Raw genomic sequence first — 20,486 nt, forward strand, 5'->3', positions numbered from 1 at the left:
CAGGAATGGCAATGAGAAAAGCAGTTTTCTGTAACTCAGATCCCCCAGATGCTGACATTAGAACGGATTTGCAGCCTGATTGTTAAGCCATGTTCACATTTATTAAGATGCCAGCCACTACACAAAGGAGAAATATCATTATTTTAGAAACAACCATCAATCACCATGCTTCCTGCCCAAACAAAGTCTAAATTCAAACCCCATCACCGAGGACTTCCGGATTCCAGTACCTTACAGGAGGTGAATGTGCAATGGACAGTGGCTTTTGTCATCACTCACGTGCGATTGCCTTTCTGAAACCTATCACCATTTAAAGGGAGCTGTTATAACTGTTATTTCAGATTTATAGAATCCTTTTTTTCTGAGGCATCTAAGAAGCTTACAAAAGAGCAGTCCACCCACACATTTCATCATTACCCCTGATGTCGGACTCCTTATTTTCTGAGTGTAAAGGCTCACGGATGTGAAGATTATAGAGCTCCTTCAAGAAGAACACGGGAATAAGACTGTTCAAATAACTACTTGTTCTGTCGCATCTGGGGGACTTGGGAAGCAATTTTAATATTGCTCTTGTTTTGTTTTATTTCCCTCAGGCAACGCTGCTTAAGTACGATATACAAGCTCTTATGGGTGCTAAGTCCGCTGGCTGGATGAAAGGTCCACCAGTCTTTCTGACGCTCCCTCTTAGATTCACAGAAAGTATGGAACTTTTACTCAAAAGGAGACTTTTCATGGAGAAATACAAAGCTAAGCTGTTAGGTACTGAATCTGCACAGCTGTTTCCAAATGGGCTGCGTTGCTGTAAGCTTTGGTTCTGTGTTTGCTGGATGATTTCCCTCCAGCCCCGGGGTGTCCTGCTGAACCCCTCATTTGCGGCACAGTTGTGATGTTGTAGGGAACCCTGTACTATTGGCTAGACTGGTTGGACTTGTATGAATTTGCCCTGGGTGATCCTGTCCTACTCCTTGAGGCTCTCCAGTAGGGTTCATAGGTTCCTCAAGGACCTGGATAGGATCAGAGTGGGAGCTGAAAGGACTTTGCAGGTCTCGGGGCTCATATCTGTTCATTTTGAACCAGAGTTTGTTGCTATGTTAGTGTTGTCTTGGTAGGTTGAACGATTGAGGAAATTTCTATTTTAGACGAATGGCAAATGTCTTATCTTCCCTGTGTTACAGGCTGAACTGTGCCCCTCCCCCACCATTCACATGTTGAAGATGTAACCCCCAGTAACTCACAATGTGAGGCTATTTGGAGACAGAGCCTTTAAAGAGACTTCAGTTAAACTGAGGCTCTTAGGGTGTCCTTATAAGACTAATCCGGTATGACTGGTGTCCTTATAAGAAGGGGAAATTTGAACACACAGAGAGACTAAAGATGAGCCCACACAGAGGAAAGGCCATGTAAAGAATCAGCAAGAAGGTGACCGTCTGCAACCTCAGTGGGGGAGCCTCAGAGGAAACCAGCCCTACGGGCACTTAGATCTTGTACTTCTAGCCTTTTGAACTGTGAGAAAATAAATCTCTGTTGTTTAAGCCCCCCCCCGCCCCCGCCGCCCTCGGTCTGTGGTATTTTGCTATGGCAGTCCTATCAAACTGATAGACCTCCGTTGGATGGTATTGGGCTACCTTTTGTTTGATTGCAGAAACTCCCCATTACGATCATAATCTTAATAGGATACTGATGAGTAATCCATACAGTTCACTAAGTTTTACAAATGGCTGTCAATGTTAATTTCAAGTTGATGAATGAGAGGACTGCTTCTGTGATGCTAATCTTCAAATGTATCCTTATTTTATTGGCGAAAAATCTGCTCTCATTTTCTCCTTGGCAGTCTTCTATTCAAGAGGATTTATCAAGCTATTTCATTTTGATTTTTTAAAAGGAGGCATGTGTGTGAATTTTAGTTTTCCTTAATTGGTTCTTGTTAAAAAATGTCAAAAGCCCTTTTAATATGAAGATCGGGTTTATTAGATTAAAACTGTAAAGGTTATAGTCAATATTGATGTGAGCATAATACTGGTCCCGTATTTATAATTTTGATATTTTGTTTATCGTGGGGTTTTTTGCATTAATTTTCCTTAAGTGTTTTGTTAATGTTTTGTTTTGTTTTTTTTGGTCACTGAGTTTTTTGTGTCCCTTTGCATTTTGTTCTTGGGTGCCTTGAGTGCCCCACCCCGGTCCTGCTTCTGGATGTATAGGCAAATCATGTTTCTCGTCATACCTGGCACTATTTTTCTGCTTCCGTAGCCCATGGGTTCATGGCCCTAGCATGACTTAGAGGCTGATTCTGATGCCTGGGAAACATCAGAATCGATGTTAGTTCACTACCAGGAAAATTCCAGAAGATCTTTAAGTCATTTCACTTGATAGTTCCTGTAAAAAGGGAGCTGATTGGCTGAGCTCCTGACTGTTTCACAAGTGGGGAAAAAAATCCTTGATTGGTGTCATAACAAAGTTGGCATTAAAAGAGGAAAGGGGGTTGGGGCGCCTGGGTGGCAGAGCGGTTAAGCGTCTGCCTTCGGCTCAGGGCATGATCCCAGCGTTCTGGGATCGAGCCCCACATCAGGCTCTTCTGCTGGGAGCCTGCTTCTTCCTCTCCCACTCCCCCTGCTTGTGTTCCCTCTCTCGCTGGCTGTCTCTGTCAAATAAATAAATAAAATCTTTAAAAAAAAAAAATAGGAAAGGGGGAATCTTCAGGTATAAGGTATAGGTGGGGCACGGAAGAGAGAAAAAGAAAACAAAAAAGCACAGAAAATCTGTAAATTTGCAGACAGAGCAGACACAGAAATCCTTCCCGTTCTATCTAAATGCTGGGAAATGCAATGTAGATTCTGAGAATAGCAATTATTTTCAAGGGTGTGGAGTTACAAGAACCCTCATATTCTGCTGGTGGGAGTGTAAATTCTCTTTGATGAGAATTTTGGCAGTGTATATTGAGGTTTTGAATTATTCGTGCCTATGATTCAGAAATTCTACTCCGAGATACGTAGCCCAGAGAAACTCTCACGTCTGTGACCAGAGAGATACTAGAAATGCTCAGGGTGCTGTTGATTACAATAACAACCAGAGAGGAAACAACCTAAGGGTTTAGGTTGTTTAGGGGATGGATAATGAATTATGGCATATTCCTAGAAGGAAATGGTGGACAGTAGGCAGAATGAATGAATTAGATCTACCTGTGTTGATCTAGATAAATCTCAAAAACAAAATGGAAAATATTGGTGAGGATGCGGAGAATTGGAACCCTTGCATATTGTTGGCAGAAATGTGAAATGGTACAGCTGCTGTGAAAAATAGTTCAGTGTTTCTTCGAAAAATTAAATGTGGTGGTTAATTTGATGTGTCAACTTGATGGGCAAAGGTGTGCCCAGGTAGGTGGGAAAATAGTATTTCTGGGTATATCTGGGAAGGTGTTTCTGAAAGAGATGAGCATTTGAATTGGTAGACTGAGTAAAGATTGCCCTCACCAATGTGGGTGGGTATTGCCCAATCTGATGAAGGCTGAATAGAAGAAAAAATGGAGGAAGAGCTAAGTTGCTTTCTTTGCTTGAGTTGTGGATAGCTTGTTGAATCAGAAAAAAAAATTTTTTTTAAGATTTTATTTATTTATTTAACAGAGATAGAAACAGCCAGCGAGAGAGGGAACACAAGCAGGGGGAGTGGGAGAGGAAGAAGCAGGCTCATAGCGGAGGAGCCTGATGTGGGCCTCGATCCCATAACGCCCGGATCACGCCCTGAGCCGAAGGCAGACGCTTAATGACTGCGCCACCCAGGCGCCCCAGAAAAATTTTTATAGGTATGTACAGATGTTCTCCGTTAATATGCCCTAGGTGTCTGGTGGAATTTTCTTATGGATCTGTGTGGTCACAGGAAACTTTGGACCCAGTTCTACTCCCTTAGGGATAAGTAATCAGTTTGAAAAAGTTTCCTTTTTGTCTTGATTTTATTAACCATACCATCTTTGTGTAGAGTTGTCTTGATAGTGAGCTCTCTTAGGCAACTAAATTGTATTTCAGGGTCTAGATTGCAAACAACATTGAAGGATTCCCAACATCAAAAACTATCATGTAGGGGCAGCTGGGTGGCTCAGTTGGTTGAACATCCGACTCTTGGTTTCTGCTCAGGTCATGGTCTCAGGGTCATGAGATCAAGCTCTGTGCTGGGTGTGGAGCCTGCATAAGATTCCCTCAGCTTGTGTCCTCTCTCTCTCTTAAACAAACAAACAAAACAAATGAAAACACCCAACTATTATTTAAGAACCTTTCTTAGATTTTTCCTGTAACTGACATGAAACATAAACTATGGCGGCCGTACCATGCTAGAGATGGCTGGCTGTCTGAGTCTAGGATTATATTATTCAAAACAACCAAAGTGGCAGCAGGAGTGATTACCGTTACGTGTCCTAGTTGGATGTTGTTGGCTAAGAGCACAGGTAAGAAAAGCAGAGACAGTGGGGTTAAAGTTCAGCTTCCCCATTTGTTTTACTGCAGTGATCCTGTTTCCTTACCAGTGAAATAAAGGTGACAGTGTCAACCTCATAGGGTTGCAGTGACATAACACACAGATATACCTAGCATGCGACAGTTATTCAACATCCAACAGTCAACACCAATAATGTTTTTGAGGTGCCATTGTTTACATCCTCCTCGAAAAGCCTTTTTATTTTCACTTCTGTCATCCTGAGGTTGTTTCTTCCATTTCCAATATGGAGGAAAAGCACATTCAGATGCCAAGCAGAAACTAACTAGCTTAAAAATGCTAGTAAAAATGCTGTTGAAGTTCTAGAATGTAATCATTCTTCATGACTCCAACTGTAGTGATAACCTCTTGAAAAGTCAAGTCAAACTCCACTAAGTTTTTATACTTGAGTTTATGGGATTTTTTTTTTTTTTTTTTTTTTACCCTTCATAGAGGAAGCTGTATTTAAAAATTTGTACTCGTGCCTTCCGGTGAATATGTGTGTGACCTGAAATGAGAGGTTTTTAGGGGAGAACATAAAGTATAAGAAGGCAGAAGTTCTAGATTATATTTTTGTGCTATTTCTCAGATTTCTGGTTGAACTTGAAAACGTAACTCTTCTCTGGATTTCAGTCTTCCCATGAGTCAAATGGAGATGACAGTATCCATTAGCTGTTACACATTTCTACCTTATAAAAAAAATGGGGGGGATTGCTATCAGGATTAATGAGATGATGTTTGTAAACAGCTCTGAGCTCTTTGGGAGGCAGATGTTCTATAAATACAAATTATTAATAAAGTATTTATACTGATGATTGCAGGGAATGTTAACAGTTCTGGAGTAAAGAAGTCATCAATTATTTGGCACATTCCATGGGAGGGAAAGTCTGTCTGTGGAACAGAGTTGCTCAACAGGCTTCTGTAATTCTTGGAAAATGTACTGTGACATTGGGATGACACCAACCGCAATGATACCAAGAAATTGTTTTAGTTGGGATCTTAGCTGGTTTCAAGGATGGAGAAATAGCTTAGGATATCTCAATATTGGTGAGGTATTGCAAAGGATACCTGAAAAGCAGGGAACATGAGACCATATTCTATAAACGAAAAGTCAGACTCCAAGCATGCCTAAGCTTACTCCTCTGGTCCAGGGAAAAGAAGAGCTCTTGTCATCTCAGAGGACGTCTTTGTCATACTTTATCTATTCTGCTCTACTCCTTACTGCGTTTCTCTCTCACTTTCTCTTCTACTATAACAGTATTACATGTTTCTTTCTTCTATCATTTCTGTCCTTTTTACTCACCTCCTTACTTCATGGTTTCTTTTGATCTTTGGCTTCTCCAACCTCATGGGTTCTGCTTGCTAATTTCTCTGTATGTGGTTCTTATCTTTTGCTTTTCTCTGGGGTCGGTGCTTGTGTCCCACATCTGACTTTTAACTCCCTGAGAGAGAGGAATTGAGTTGACTACTCAGATCTGGTAGTCATTAATGGGTATAAGGAGTATCTACTGGGGAAAGTTTTCATGCTGAGTTACTTCACTGACCTACTCTTGATTTTTTTTGCGGGGGGTCTTTTTGCACTACACACTGATTGTTATTACACTGAGTTGTGGAGAAATTGCAGGAGACATTACACAAGGAATGGAAGTCAATGGAAAGAAATAGGCTTTGACCCCCGAGCCCAGAAGTGGCTTAAGGGCATGGCTGTCTCAGGGCTCTACAGACTGCCTACTCATAAATGAGGATGAAAGAGATGAGGAGGAGAGTTTAGGGTGCTGAAACTTATTTCTCTCAACATTATAGTTTCTTTATACGTTATTCCTTCTAAATATTCAGAAGAAGAGAGACTATGTCAACTTGGAATATTGCTTTATTTATTGCTGATTTTATTATCTTTAACAGTTTTATTGACAGTGTCCGTCACCATAAAAGTTTTTTAAATTCTGTATTTAAATGTGTTCATCTATTTGTAATGGTCTCTGAACTTGGTGTCTTGATTGTAAACCAGTTCCTTAACCAAAATTATGGACGTATTTTCCAGTAACGTTTTCTAGTACTTTATATCTTTCTCTGCCATTTTCACTTTGACATCTTTCATTCTTATTAAAGTGGGACAAGCATAATAATAGTATGAGGAAACTTTGATAAACCACTCTTGGTCTTTGAGACATCAAAAAGGAATAAAGATGTAGAGACTGTAAATGGTACAAGTCATTATTCTTTTCTTTTTTAAGCAATATTTAAAACTTTACATCCAAACAATAAGGAATATTCCTTCTTCTCATCCTCATGAAGGGGTTATTGAAACTGACCATACTCTAGACCATAAGGCAACTCTCATATTCCCCAGGGGGTTAACCTGCCTTCCTCCTTACAGTTTAGCTGCTTCCCTAAGCAACTTTTGCATGAAAGAGTGGCTCACAATTAAAATTGAAGATTATTTACAAATAAACACAACTGAAGCCCTGCTCATAAACAAGTCTGGGCTAGAACCAACCCCACTCAGGAGAAAATTCGTAGCATTAAGGGCCTTTATTATTAAATAAGAATGAAAGTAAATCAGCTAGATACTGATTCAAGAAATCAGACAAATAGCAACTAAAGCCCAAAAGGAGAAAGGCATAAATAAAAGTAAAAAAAAAAAAAAAAAAAAAAGTAAATCGCGCTGGTAAAGAATAAACAGAAATACTTCCCTATTCTGTTCCATTGGTCTGTGTGTCTGTTTTTGTGCCAGTACCATGCTGTCTTTGTGATCACAGCTTTGTAGTACAGCTCGAAATCCGGCATTGTGATGCCCCCAGCTTTGTTTTTCCTTTTCAACAGTTCCTTGGTGATTCGGGGCCTTTTCCGGTTCCATACAAATTTAAGGGCTGTTTGTTCCAGTTCTTTGAAAAATGTCATTGGTATTTTGATCGGGATAGCATTGAAAGTGTAGATTGCTCTGGGTAGCATGGACATTTTAACTATGTTAATTCTTCCGATCCATGAGCATGGAATATTTTTCCATCTTTTTATGTCTTCCTCAATGTCTTTCAAGAGTGATTTATAGTTTCTAGAATATAGGTCCTTTACGTCTCTGGTTAAGTGAATTCCAAGGTAACGTATGGTTTTTGGTGCTATTGTAAAGGGGATGGATTCCCTAATTTCTCTTTCTTCAGTCTCGTTATTCGTGTATAGAAATGCAACTGATTTCTGAGCATTGATTTTGTATCCCGCCACATTACTGAATTGCTCTATAACTTCTAATAGTTTGGGAGTGGATTCTTTTGGGTTTTCCATATAGAGTATCATGTCATCTGCGAAGAGAGACATTTTGACTTCTTCCTTGCCGATTTGGATACCTTTTATCCCTTTTTGTTGTCTGATTGCTGTTGCAAGGACTTCTAGTACTATGTTGAATAATAGTGGCGAGAGCGGGCATCCTTGTCGTGTTCCTGATCTTAAGGGAAAGGCTTCCAGCTTTTCCCCATTGAGAATAATATTTGCTGTAGGCTTTTCATAGATGGCTTTTATGAGATTGAGGAATGTACCCTCTATCCCTACACTCTGAAGGGTTTTAATCAGGAAAGGATGCTGTATTTTGTCAAATTAAAAAGGGAATAAAATAATTAACTAGAAAAGAATGAAAAGGGAGATTTAAGAAGTGAATCTAAGAACTTTGAAAAGCCGAGTAATGGAACCAAACTGTCGGCCAGGCTAGATAAGAGGAAGGGAGAGAGGAATATGTTATACACAGAAAACCATATGCAGAGAAGAATTGTCATGATTCTGTTTTGATGGACAACAAACGTAAAATCTTTTAATTACACGAATGCTTTCCTGAGGAAATATAAATGACTGAAAGTGAGCTACACTAAGTGGAAAACCTGCATAGAGATCAATCATGAGAATGTAGTAATGAGAGCAGAGGGTGGTACTGACACAGAAAACAGCAAGTTAGATCAGTGGTACAAAGTGAAAACCCCCCAAATAGACCGAAATGAAACTGTAAAGAATCATGAGGAGGGAAGTTGAGGGAAAATGGGATTAGCCAATGAAGAAAATTTTAGTGTTAAAAAAAACTATAGAATATTCCAGTGAATATTAGTATAGTCTTGAGAGAGAAAGGCTGTGTAATCTGAACCCAAGGACAGAAGCCATAAAGGAAACTGTGTTCAGGTAAAACAGGTATAATTTTAAAATTTTGTTTTCAAAATTACTCAAAACTTTTGGGGTGCCTGGGTGGCTCAGTCGGTTAAGCGTCTGCCTTTGGCTCAGGTCATGCTCTCAGGGTCCTGGGATCGAGTCCCGCATCAGGCTTCCTGCTCAGTGGGGAGTCTGCTTCTCCCTCTCCCTCTGCCCCTCCTCCCTGCTCATGCGCACTCTCTCTCTGTCAAATAATTTTTTTAAAGATTTTGTTTATTTGAGAGAGAGAGAGTGTGTGAACGAAGTCAGCATTTCTAACTCCCATCGTTCAAGGGTCAGCTGTAATGAATGCTTGAAGTATTTGTAAGAAAATGGGAGTTAAAAAGAACAAAAATATAGATCATTATATTTATTGCTCCCTGCAAGTTTTTTGTAGTAGGTGATGGACCGAATGTTCTAAAATAAAGTATTGATTAAACAAATTATAGTGTATCCTTATAATGAATTTCTACAGACCCATTAAAATTATGTAGATAAGTGCTTATTTTTATGGAATATTGTCCTAATATATTAAATCATAGAAAGCAAAAGCCTCCAAGAGTAAAATCTCACTTTTGTTACAGTGTTTCTACTTTAAAAAAATCTGGATTGTTATAATCAAAATACTGACAAAGAGTCCGTTTGGATTAAATTACATTTGGGATAATTGATTATTTTCTAGTAATTTATTTTCTTTTCTGTCATTTTTTTATGACAAACATGCCATGTATTTGCAATAAAATAGTAACATGTTAACAGAGAAAAGTGTTGATCCTTTGTCACTATTTTCGACTGCATTGCCATCAACAAATATTTTTCCAATTTTTTTCCCCTTGAAAACATTCAAACCTGTGGAGAAGTTGAACGAGGAGGACACCGACAAGTTATAAACTCTTTAGATAGATTTAGCAGTTACTTGCTACATCTCCCCTTCCTCTCTAACATCTATACATACAACGTAGACATGGAACACTATGTATATATCGCAACGAACTGTTTATACATCGCAGACATCGTGACACTTCACCCGTAAATACCTCCCCGTGTACTTCCTAAGCAAAAGGGTATTGCCTCATCTAAGCACAATGCCATGACCAGGCCCGAGGAAGTCACTAGACTCGTCATCCCTGCTTTTCAACAACAGTTGCCTGGTTTCTCCTAATTAGGGCTGATAGTCCCTGAAGGTAGGGAAACTGATCATTTTACTTGCCTTCAAGGCCTTCCAAATAAATACACTTTTCCATGCTTGGTGCATGTGATACTAAAATTCATGTACCCAGAGAGTGATACGGTCCTTGGGAATTCCAGTTTGTTTAGAAATCCAGTATGGATGTGATTTTTCTAAACGCCTTTCTTGATAGTTCACCGTTGAGCACCTGCCCCAAGTGCTGTTTTAGACTTGGCTTTCAGAGGACATTGACGCGTCCCTTGCAGAATGTCTCCTGGCTTATTTCCTGGTACCGTGCCTTGTTTTTAATACCCAAACTTCACAGACCTTGTGTGTTTTTTTTAACAAGATATGTTTCAGCCCATGTTTGTTAAAAAAAAATTTATTTATGAACCTAAAACTTAGCACACCTTTTGAAACGAAATACTGGATCGGTCTCTTCAATTCCAAATTCAGCTGTGAGGACATCGCAGTGTCGTGTCGGGCATTTGGAGAGCATGCTGAATTACCAGCAATTCTTGGTTAACAGGAGTCATTGTTCGGTAACCAGGAAGCAGTATTTTAATCATGTTATAACCTAACGGGGTAATTTGTTACTTATGTGTGTAGGTAATTTGCTGTATTTTAGTTACCTTTTAGGAAATCACTAGGGGGCTTTGTATTAAACTATGATGGATTATAATTCTTTTCCACTTAAAAGAAAAGAAAATAGGCTCCAGATCAGCATTTTTAGGAAAAACGTCCTTTTGTTTTGTAGGCCTGAAGTACTTGGGTTAAGCAAGAGACTCTGATATTTACTTAATTTTAGTTTTCCTGCGGGCTGAATGTGGAACCTTGAATACTCAGGGCATGTTAATTCTCTTTGCTTCATTTGTAAAATGATGATACTATCACCTTCTTCCCAGGGAAGATTACATCAGAGTTATAAATAAATGTTTCTGTGGGAAGATGCGGAAATGCTTTCTGGTTTTCTTTTAATGGATGCTGGTAGACTCCATTCATGCAAATTAGAATATCCTAGGAACAGGAACTTCGTACCAAAAAAAAAAAAAAAAAAAAAAAAAAAAAAGAATAAATAGTCATAAAAATAATACCCAACCACCACTTATTCATCAACTATTAAATGCCAAGAATATCCTTAAAGAGGGTTATTATTCACCATTGCGAAGAGGTTAGGGTATGAACATCTTGACTTGAGACCATTCCTGTTCCGCACAAGATCCGTATGGAAAAGGTATGTTCTGGGTGGAATCCTGGGTATTTTTAGGGCAGTGAAAAACTATTCTGTATGAGATTGTAATGGTCTGCCCATGTCATTATACCTTTGTGAAAAGCCATAGAGCCTACACTACCAGGAGTGAACTGAATGTGAACTCTGAGCTCTGGGAGATAACGACGCATCGGTGTCGGCTCTTACACGGCAGCAAACATAGCGTGGTGTGGGCTGCTGCTGGTGGGGAGCCATGCACATGTAAGGGGAGGGTATGTGGGAACTCTCTGCCCCTTCCACCCAATTTTGCTGGGAATCCCCGAGTGCTCTAAAAAATAAAGCTTATGTTTTAAAAAATGAGTCATATTGAAGAGGCTGATTCTGTGAGCTATATGTGGGAAACAGGTTTCTTCCTTCGCTGTCAACTACTTTGTCAAGTCTCTAGGTCGTATTCCATAACTTAACAGGAAGTCTGGACCAGCCTGGAACTTGACTTAAATCTCTTCTCTCTTACCCTTTGAGCAGGCAGAAGCCTGGGACCCTGAGAGCTTGAGTAGGTGGAATGGAGTAGGAAGGGGGGGTGATATTGCTTGGAGACACCTTCTTGCCTCTTCAAGTCCTAGCCCCTCCTGTGGGTTGGGGCAAAGAGCACAGAGAGAAAGGGGACTGTTGTCTCTGTACTCAGTGGCTGATATTGCAGCTGTCTATTCTTCCCGTTAGGCTTCCAAGTGCTGGCTCTCTCATGGGACGCGTGTATGAACTCCATGGAGGACCTGATGGTGCCTCCCCATTGCCTTGTTCCTTGACCTTGGAGATCCGGCTTTGGGCAAGATCTTCCTTTGTCTCTTAACTCCACCCTGTAGACTTTGCTGTTGTGGTGCCTTGCTCAGTGGGCACATCTTTTACGGGATACTGGCTGGAAGACAAAACATGAGCCCCCTGATGCAGAGTCTAGTTCATCTCCAGAAAACACCTGAATTCTTGCCATTTTAGCAATTGTATAGGGCAATTCTTTGCCATTCTCTGTCCTTTCTTTCCAGGAGCTACCTTCTCTGGTCACACAGAGGCAGGGCTGGATCAATGAGCACGCTGACTAAGCAGAAGTCAATCAAGAGTAGATGCCACTTCTTGCTCTCCTCACCGTAGTCTTGGTGAGTTACTCTTGGAGTCTCCCCCTCAGTGTCTTGGCTCCAGAGTGCAGGAGGAGTGGCGTATCACAGTGAACACAGTACTCCCCATATGGCCCATGACTTAATGGGAGTCATGACTGGTGACCATTGTCCCTTCTGTCTTCTCTTCAGTCTTGTGTCGACTGGGGAGCGAGTGCAGGTGGGCAGTTAGAGTATGGACCGGTCAGTGCCAGGCCCTGGGTGCCCAACTTTAATAAGCATTAGGGGAAGTGTTGAACCTCCCATGTAAGTGTCTCTCTTTAGAATGTGTTATCTTTAGATTGTTCCTGTTTGGAAAGCACAGTTGTCTAGTACATTCTAAAGAGGGCCTCTTTCAGGGAAGCAGCAAAACTCGGGTCAGCATCCTGTTTGACCAGTCATATTTTGGTTTGGTTCAGTTCTACGTCTGCAGCTCTCCTCCGCTGGTGAGGGTGACGTAGCATTGAAGATGTGTTTGTTTGCCCCTTATATGCAATCCCCTCCAATATCAAGAATTCAGAAAGAGAGAGGCAGCCGTGTATTGCTTTAGCCTTGCTAAGTAATCCATACCTCAAACCCTTTCTCCAAGCAGGACTTTGATCTTCCTCTGCTTGATTTACCTGAAAACCACCTGGGCAGCATTATGGCGGCTTCTTTCAGCTAGAACATCTGGGAGCCTTTCCAGAATCTCTGAGGTCATTTACGGCACCTTTCAAGGGTTGTGGGACCCTAGAGTGGTGGTATCCTCCCTTAGTTTCTTCTTGGACACATGGTAGTGGGGTCTCTACTCAAGCTCTGCTCAGACAGCTCTGGCAAACTTGCTGCCTTTGAGAAATTTTCAAGTGAGAAGCAAGGGTGTCTATGTCTTTAGAGGTCCTCCTTCCTCCCCACCCCCCAATTCCATAGATACATGCCACATACCTCCATGAACCTTACTATTTGTTGCTCGGGACATGGGTGAGTGTGCAAATTTTTGCATTTCTTCAAGGATCCACCTGAGAATGAGATGTTGGTTTCCTTATCTCCCTGGTATCCCTTGTCTCTCTGAGTGAGTTTCTTGGAGGTTATCCTCCTCCCACCCCCCGCCCCCACAACATACTTCACTTTGGGAAGAAAGAGGGAAGTAAGATATAACCGCCAATCCCTCTCTCTGAAGACTCCAATGAATCTCTCACCATCTCATACCTCAGCTCTTGAGGAAGAGGAAGGGTGAAGTGAGGAATTGGGGTAGTAGCTGTTAGGACTGACAGTAGTTTTATTGCCTTCTTTGTAAACCTTAGAAAAATGAACCAGTTGCATTTTGGGTATCCTCTCTTCAAAGTGTGGGGTCTGAATACTCTCTTGACCTCAGCTCTGGTCTCCACAACCTGATACTGAGGCAACAGGAAAAATTCTTCCCACCATCCTCTTACCTACATTTGGGGTTAGAGACATATGATGCCTTTGATGAAGTTCTATTTTTTTCACATTTTTTTTTTCAGGGTTTGGTATTTGACCCCATGAAGAATAATTTTGATGCAAAGAGGGAGGGTGGATAAAGGTATTGTCATGCTGTAACCATCCTCCCCACCCTTCATATTTCACAGATCTTCAAAATCCCACAGGCAAGCCTGTTCTGAATAGGTGAAAGAAAAGAGAGACATCGTGAGTGATTAAGGGAGATATATCTGTCAATGCTATGAAAACAAAACAAGTGGTATCATGATGCTTTTTGTAATTAATTTCACGTAATCCTCTCAAGTGGTAGTCAGCCAAGCATCAGAAAAGTCACCTAATCCTCTTGTGGATTCACCATTCACTTGCTCACCAATTAGTCTTCTGAGTCTTGCTTGACTTCACGTAATGCCCTTGTCTGAGCATGACTTGTCCCCGGTAAGCTGCTTTGACAGCTCCCTACCCCCTTCAGTATTATGGAAACAGAATGGGTGCAATGCTTGCCTCTGTGCTAGAGATGAACTGGAATGGCCCAATGGAAAGTTCTTGGCTGGTCAAGGAAATGCAGTTCCTGACTTCCATACTAGTATCTAGCCGGGCAGCTGTGGGGACATCCAGGTCTTATTTCTTCTTTTGTAAAATTGGGTAATAGATTACATTAAAAAGCCTCAGTGGTTCTCACCTGCCGAACAATCTTGTGGACATTACATCTGAAAAAAACCCAGTTCTTGCCAAATATTGTAAGAGACCTAACCAGAGGCTCTCCTCATAAATAAGAAGATTAATTAATTATAATATTACATAAATATATAGTCAGCTGGAAAATATCTACTCTCATGGACCAGAGTAAGGATATAAGTTAGTCACAGCACAAATTTACCCTGAAATAATAGGAGAATATTCAACTTCAAATTATTTACCTTCTCAATTTTGTTCTGCTTAATGTCATATGAAATGAATTATTAATTCTATGAAGGAATATCAATCGGAAATTAATTTTTATGGGAGTCTAAATTATGGATAACCTATGTGATGATAATTGATGGATTATTGATACTTCCTTGAAGCTTATTATGTATTAGATGTTATGCTAAGTGATTTTTGTATACTACCTTAATTTGAACGGTTAGGGAATTTGCCCAAGGTCACGTGGTTATTGAAGCCCTGAAACTCCAGCTCAGGTCTGCTTTCCACGAGCTGAGTTTCTAACCATAGTATTGCATTTTCTGTCCCTTCCCTCATGGGCTTGATGTGGGATGACACTCTCTAGTAAGTCTGTATTCAAAGCTGGACACCCTGCATGCAAATATTAATCTCCTGGATCAGTGCTCACCTGTGCTTCAAGACGTTATATCCTTGACTTAGTGTTTTTACTACTTGTTTACTAATTTTCAAGTATTTGTTGTTGTTGTTGTTGTTGTTTTTATCTAATAGAGAAAATGTGGTCAGTTAAAAAAATACAGAAAGAGAAGAGTTCAAAAAATGTCTAACCAGTATTCTCACTACCTGGAAATATTTACAGTTATGACTTTATCCTCCGGTCCTCATTTAGGTCTATCTAATCTAGGTTTGAAACCTTTTATAAGTGGTAGTGAAATGAATACAGTATTTTAACTCATTTCCCCCCCTTTATCTTAACATTCTGCACACAGTTCCACAGCTTCGTAAGTGATGTGTTTCTGGAAAATGTGTAAAACCCAAACATTAATAGTAGACTCATTATCAGAGTCGGGGTGGAAGAAGGAGGTTCTTCCCAGAGAACAAAGAGGTATTATAACCTTTGTGGTTATGGTTTCTGCAGGTGTGGCTTTTCTTAGGCTTAAGCAAGTGGAGAGAGCCTCCTCTGGCCCTCATAGGGACTGGAGGTAGCTGCGAGTTTGGGTATCAACATTGGGGCACCAGCCAATGCATAGTGACCTCAAGACCTGGCAGAGCCAGTCGAGGAATCTTCCCTTTGTTGTACTCACTTTTCCATTTCCATACTCTGTAAGGTGATGGGGGAAGGTAGGAGTACTTTAGTTTTTAATAACTGCAGGGACAACCAATGGTTTTGTGGTTAAGACATTAGATTTTGCCAGGGCGCCTAGGTAGCTCACTGGGTTAAACATCCAACTCTTCATTTCAGCTCAGGTCATGATCTCAGGGTCATGAGATCGAGCCCTGCATCAGGCTCCATGCCTATCAGGCTCCATGCCCAGCCTGGATCCTGTTTAGGATTCTCTTGCTCTCCTCCCCCTCCCCCCACTCACACACTTATTCTGTTTCTGTCTCTCTCTCTCTCTCAAAAAAAAATTAAATTTTGCCATCTTATTTTTGAGAAGCTGACTGCTTCCTCTCTTGGCTTGCACTCACTGGACTGGGGATCATCCTAGCCTTCAATTAGTTATTAATCAAATGACTACCTATTTAAGAGAGTATGCTTTGAATACCACCTTCTGTTAGTTTCCTAGGGCTGCCAGAACAAATTGCCACAAACTGGGTGTTTTATGACCATGGAAATTTATTCTCTCGCGGCTCTGGAGGCCAGAGTTGAGAAATGAGGATGCTGGCAGAGCCACACCCTTTCCCAAGGCTGTAGGGGAGACTCTCTCCTGGCCTCTTCCCGCGTCATGGCTGTTAACGCTCCAACCTCTGTCTCTGTCTTCGTGTGGTCTTCTCCTCTGTGTCTTCTCTTCCTTTGTCTCTTATAAGGACACAGCATTTGATTTAGGGCCCGCTCAAATAGCGCAGGATGATGTCATCTGGAGATCCTTAACTTAATTACATCTTCAAAGCCCCTTTTTCCAAATAAGATCACCTTCAAAGGTTCTGGGTGGACATATATTTTGGAGGGATTGGGGAAGGCCTCATTCAGTATGCTACCCTTCTACATTCCAGATACTTTGAACGTGAGCTGCTGTGAGCGAGGTTTAAATAACAAACTATAACACAGTACAGTAGATGGATGACATTCCAGGCCAAAATATGATGAGTCAGTCCAGGCCCTGACAAAAGACTCTTAAAAAATGGTTAAAAATCATATTTAAAAATAAATCCATTTATTTTATTTTTTCTTTAAAGATTGATTTATTCATTCGTTTATGAGAGAGAGAAAGAGCACACATTGGGAGAGGGAGAAGCAGACTCCCCACTGAGCAGGGAGCCCGACGTGGGGCTCGATCCCAGGACCCCAAGATCATGACCTGAGCCAAAGACAGATCCTTAGCTGACTGAACCATCCAGGCACCCCAAATCTGGTTATTTTAATCGTGGATGGCGAGTGACATGGATTGGTGTTGGACATTGGAGAATTGTGGGGGTCTGTGGTGAATAGGAGAGCAAGGGTAGTATCTGGGCATTTGATCAGGTCTAAAGGGGCCTAAAGGGTCACACTTTCACCCCCACCGTTCACATTTGACCAGAGTTGCCCTGTGGGAATGGGGGTGAACTGGCCTTTCTTTTGAACAGTGAGCTCCTGAGTGCCTGTTGTTAAATACATGAAGCCTTCTGTCCATTCCTAATGCCTTGTTCTAGGCTAGTTCAGCCTCTCTGAACTACTTTTCTGGAGTGTTCTCCTAGGTTTACCCCATCCCCCACTTCCTGCTTCCAGACTCCAGCATCCAGCCTGTCTTCTCTCCCCCATCATATGACTCCAAGTCAGTTGTGCTATGTTCATCTGCCCCAAATTACATTCAGTTGTAAGAGTGCAGAAGCCACGTCTTCCTTATCTTTCTATTCCTACTTTCTTCCCAGTACCTCCGAGTGAAGGGAGCTCAGTAAATAAATGAGCTGGGAAGATAAAGGCTCATTCACTCTTCAGTGCCATCGGAGTCCAGTTTTATGGAAGGAAGCACATAAAACCCAAGTCCAAGATTTATCTTCCACTGTCAGTGGTGAAATGCTTTAGCTAATGATCATCCACATTGCTGTTAGGTAAACATGTGGGAGACTCGAGGAAAAACCGATTCATTTGTCAATACTTCCCTAACCTGTCTTGCTACTGCTGCCTAGATTCCGCTGCTTATTTCCTGGGCTGTCAATCTAGCAAGATTTGGACACTAAATCACCTCCATAGAACACCACCTAAAGTGCTGTGTATGACAGTCCAGTTCATGAGGCAGTATTAGGTAGATAGATGAACCAAACTCCAACATTCGAAGAGCATGGCTGCTTTTGTCATCCTTCTCCGTTTCCGTATCAGGGTTCGCAGACTCAAAGGCAGGCAGCGTCAATGAGAAAATGAGCCGGTGTTAGCCATAAGAGAATGGTGGGGACTGTGGTAAAAATTGGAGGGCATGTGTACTCATAAGGTCACGCCAGTTACTGCCACTTGACAAAGGGTCTACTGTTGGCCTATTGGCGGACGTTCAAGTGTTTCAAGGCAAGATGCAAATCTGGAGTTTTCTGTGCCATTTCCAGATTTTAAAAATACAGTGGGAAAGGAAAATAAAGTAGACGACTCTTTTGCAACTTCCCAATAAAAACCAGGGGCGCCTGGGTGGCACAGCGGTTAAGCGTCTGCCTTCGGCTCAGGGCGTGTTCCCGGCGATCTGGGATCGAGCCCCATGTCAGGCTCTTCTGCTATGAGCCTGCTTCTTCCTCTCCCACTCCCCCTGCTTGGGTTCCCTCTCTCGCTGGCTGTCTCTATCTCTGTCAAATAAATAAATAAAATCTTTAAAACAAACAAACAAACAAAAAAAACCAATGTCCTAAGCTGCCAAGAAGCTACCTCAATGTTATTTAGTATTCGTAGAACTTTGACAAAGCACGGGACGATTTTCACCCCTGTCTTGGAACCTTTCCTGGAATGTGTTTTTCCCCTTTCAAAATGGGCGTTTTGTACAATGGCCCTTTGGGAAGGGTGTGAAGCTTAACAGGCATCCGGAATCTCACCAACGGAGCCTTAATATCGTATCCAGGGAACGTGAAGGATCAGCTCTGAAGCTGATTTTTCCTTAATTCCTTCTAACTGAAGTAGTCTTTAAGTGAAGTAGGTTTTCACTTGGGGAAATTGACCGCTGGCTGCTCTGTGAAGGTTTTTCTGGGCGTTGACAAGAGTTTTAAAGTGATCTAAGGGTTTCTTTAACTGTCATGGGCTCCTCGAAGGGTAGATGGCCTCTCTTCTTGGTGAAATCTTGGCACACATTTTGCTGGTGGGGCTGGGCTCCCTTAGCCAGCCCCTACCCCCCATGGCCCAGCTCTTTGATCTGACCCTGTACTATAAACACGCACCTTTGCGTATCTGCACACTTTAACCATTTCAGCCTCATGGGTTTTTCTGCCACCCTGAAGGTCATGCGTGGATCTAGGTCAGGAACGCCTGGCCTGGCATGAAACCACAATTGGGCAAATGAGAAGAAGACACCACTTCAGTGTGCCAGGCAGCAGGTAAATATTTACTCATTTAATTCTCTAAATAAAAATCCCACGTAGTAGGCATTACTGTAACCATCTCCTAGGTGGGTAAACGGACCTGTAGAAGTAATAAATAACTCATCTACGGTTATGTGGCTCATGGGTGCTGGCCTTGGAATTGCCATGGTACGGTGTAGACATTAGGAGCAGAACCTTTGGCTTGAGCCAGAATCGGCGTTGAAACCTGGCCCTGCCAAGTACTTAACTTCTCAAAGTCTCAGTTTTTTCGTCATGGGGCCTAGCAGGTGCCTGGCTCATAATGACATAGGTGTCATAGGTATGAATTAGCCATACTCAGCTGCCAGAACTATCCAAGTACTTATTTTTTCCCCCAAATCAGGTTCAGTCGGATTCTAGCCCATATTTTGATGGCTTGGCAGAAGATTCGTTACCTGTTATCTTGGGATTTCTTTCTCCTTTGCCCCAGGGTTATAGAGATAGAGCAAGGCTCACCTAGAAATTTGAGCAAATATGCGTTAATGTCAGTTTTAGGAAAGGCAGCAATGCACACTCAGACTGGACTGTACCATCAATGAAAAATCACTCAGCTGACTTATCAAGAAAATACCTCGCTAAAAGCACCTTCAAAAGTAGCTGCAGATTCTCAAGGAGTTTATAGTTGTGGGTGTGAGTGGAGGAAGCCCTGTGTCCGTGCTGTGCTTGTCTTAACTTTAGCTGCCACTTCTGAGTGAGCAATGGTTGTTATGAGTGAGCATTTCTATGACAATTTATTCCTTGGCAACTCCAACGCTTTATATTCTCCCATTTCCCAAGCAAATGCTATGATTTGTCATCATGAAATAGTCCCTCATGGACAGTTACGTTTTCCTCTGTTTCTATCAGCACTCAGCTCCTCATTCGTTCTTAGGAGCTCATCTGGCTTTCACGTCGCTGTTCCGCTGTTGTTTCTGAAACATCTAAAGATACACGGCTGTTTTTTCCTGCCTTTTCCATTTGAAGGGCTGGTATTATCCGCTGCCTCTCAAAATTAGTATAGCATCACCTACTCATTTGAATCTAATGGCTTGGTGTCGCTTTGCAAGATGCTCGCCCCAACACTTCTCAGAGCGTTCTGGAAGCTTGGTTATGCCTGCTGTGTGTCATAGCTGTTCTGTGGTTTGTCCCCGGGGCCATGAACCCTCACACACCCAGGAACCACGTGCCAAGAGAGTTCCCCTCCAGGACAAATCACTCATCTCTGGCCTCCCTGGATTTGATGTCCATGGTGAACGGGCTTAGGAAGCTTAGCCATGGGTGCAGATCCTGGTCTCCTAGACTTGCTGGTGCCTCAACAGGGGTAAGGCCCACTGTGACATTAGTCCAGACATGAGGTGACGTGCCATGTTGTGTTTTATAAAAAGAGGCGAGTAATCAAAATCCTATAGGTTTGCAGTACTTGTTCTGTTTTGTTAGTAAGCCAGAGAATTAGGTCCATAAAGAAATTGTTTTTGCTGTTCATTGTCAAGCTTTAGTCCTCATAATATCATAGTATGTGTGATAGCAGATATAC

Source organism: Ursus maritimus, unplaced genomic scaffold (genome assembly GCF_017311325.1).
Source record: "Ursus maritimus isolate PB19 unplaced genomic scaffold, ASM1731132v1 scaffold_5, whole genome shotgun sequence".
In the NCBI taxonomy this organism is placed as follows: Eukaryota; Metazoa; Chordata; class Mammalia; order Carnivora; family Ursidae; genus Ursus; species Ursus maritimus.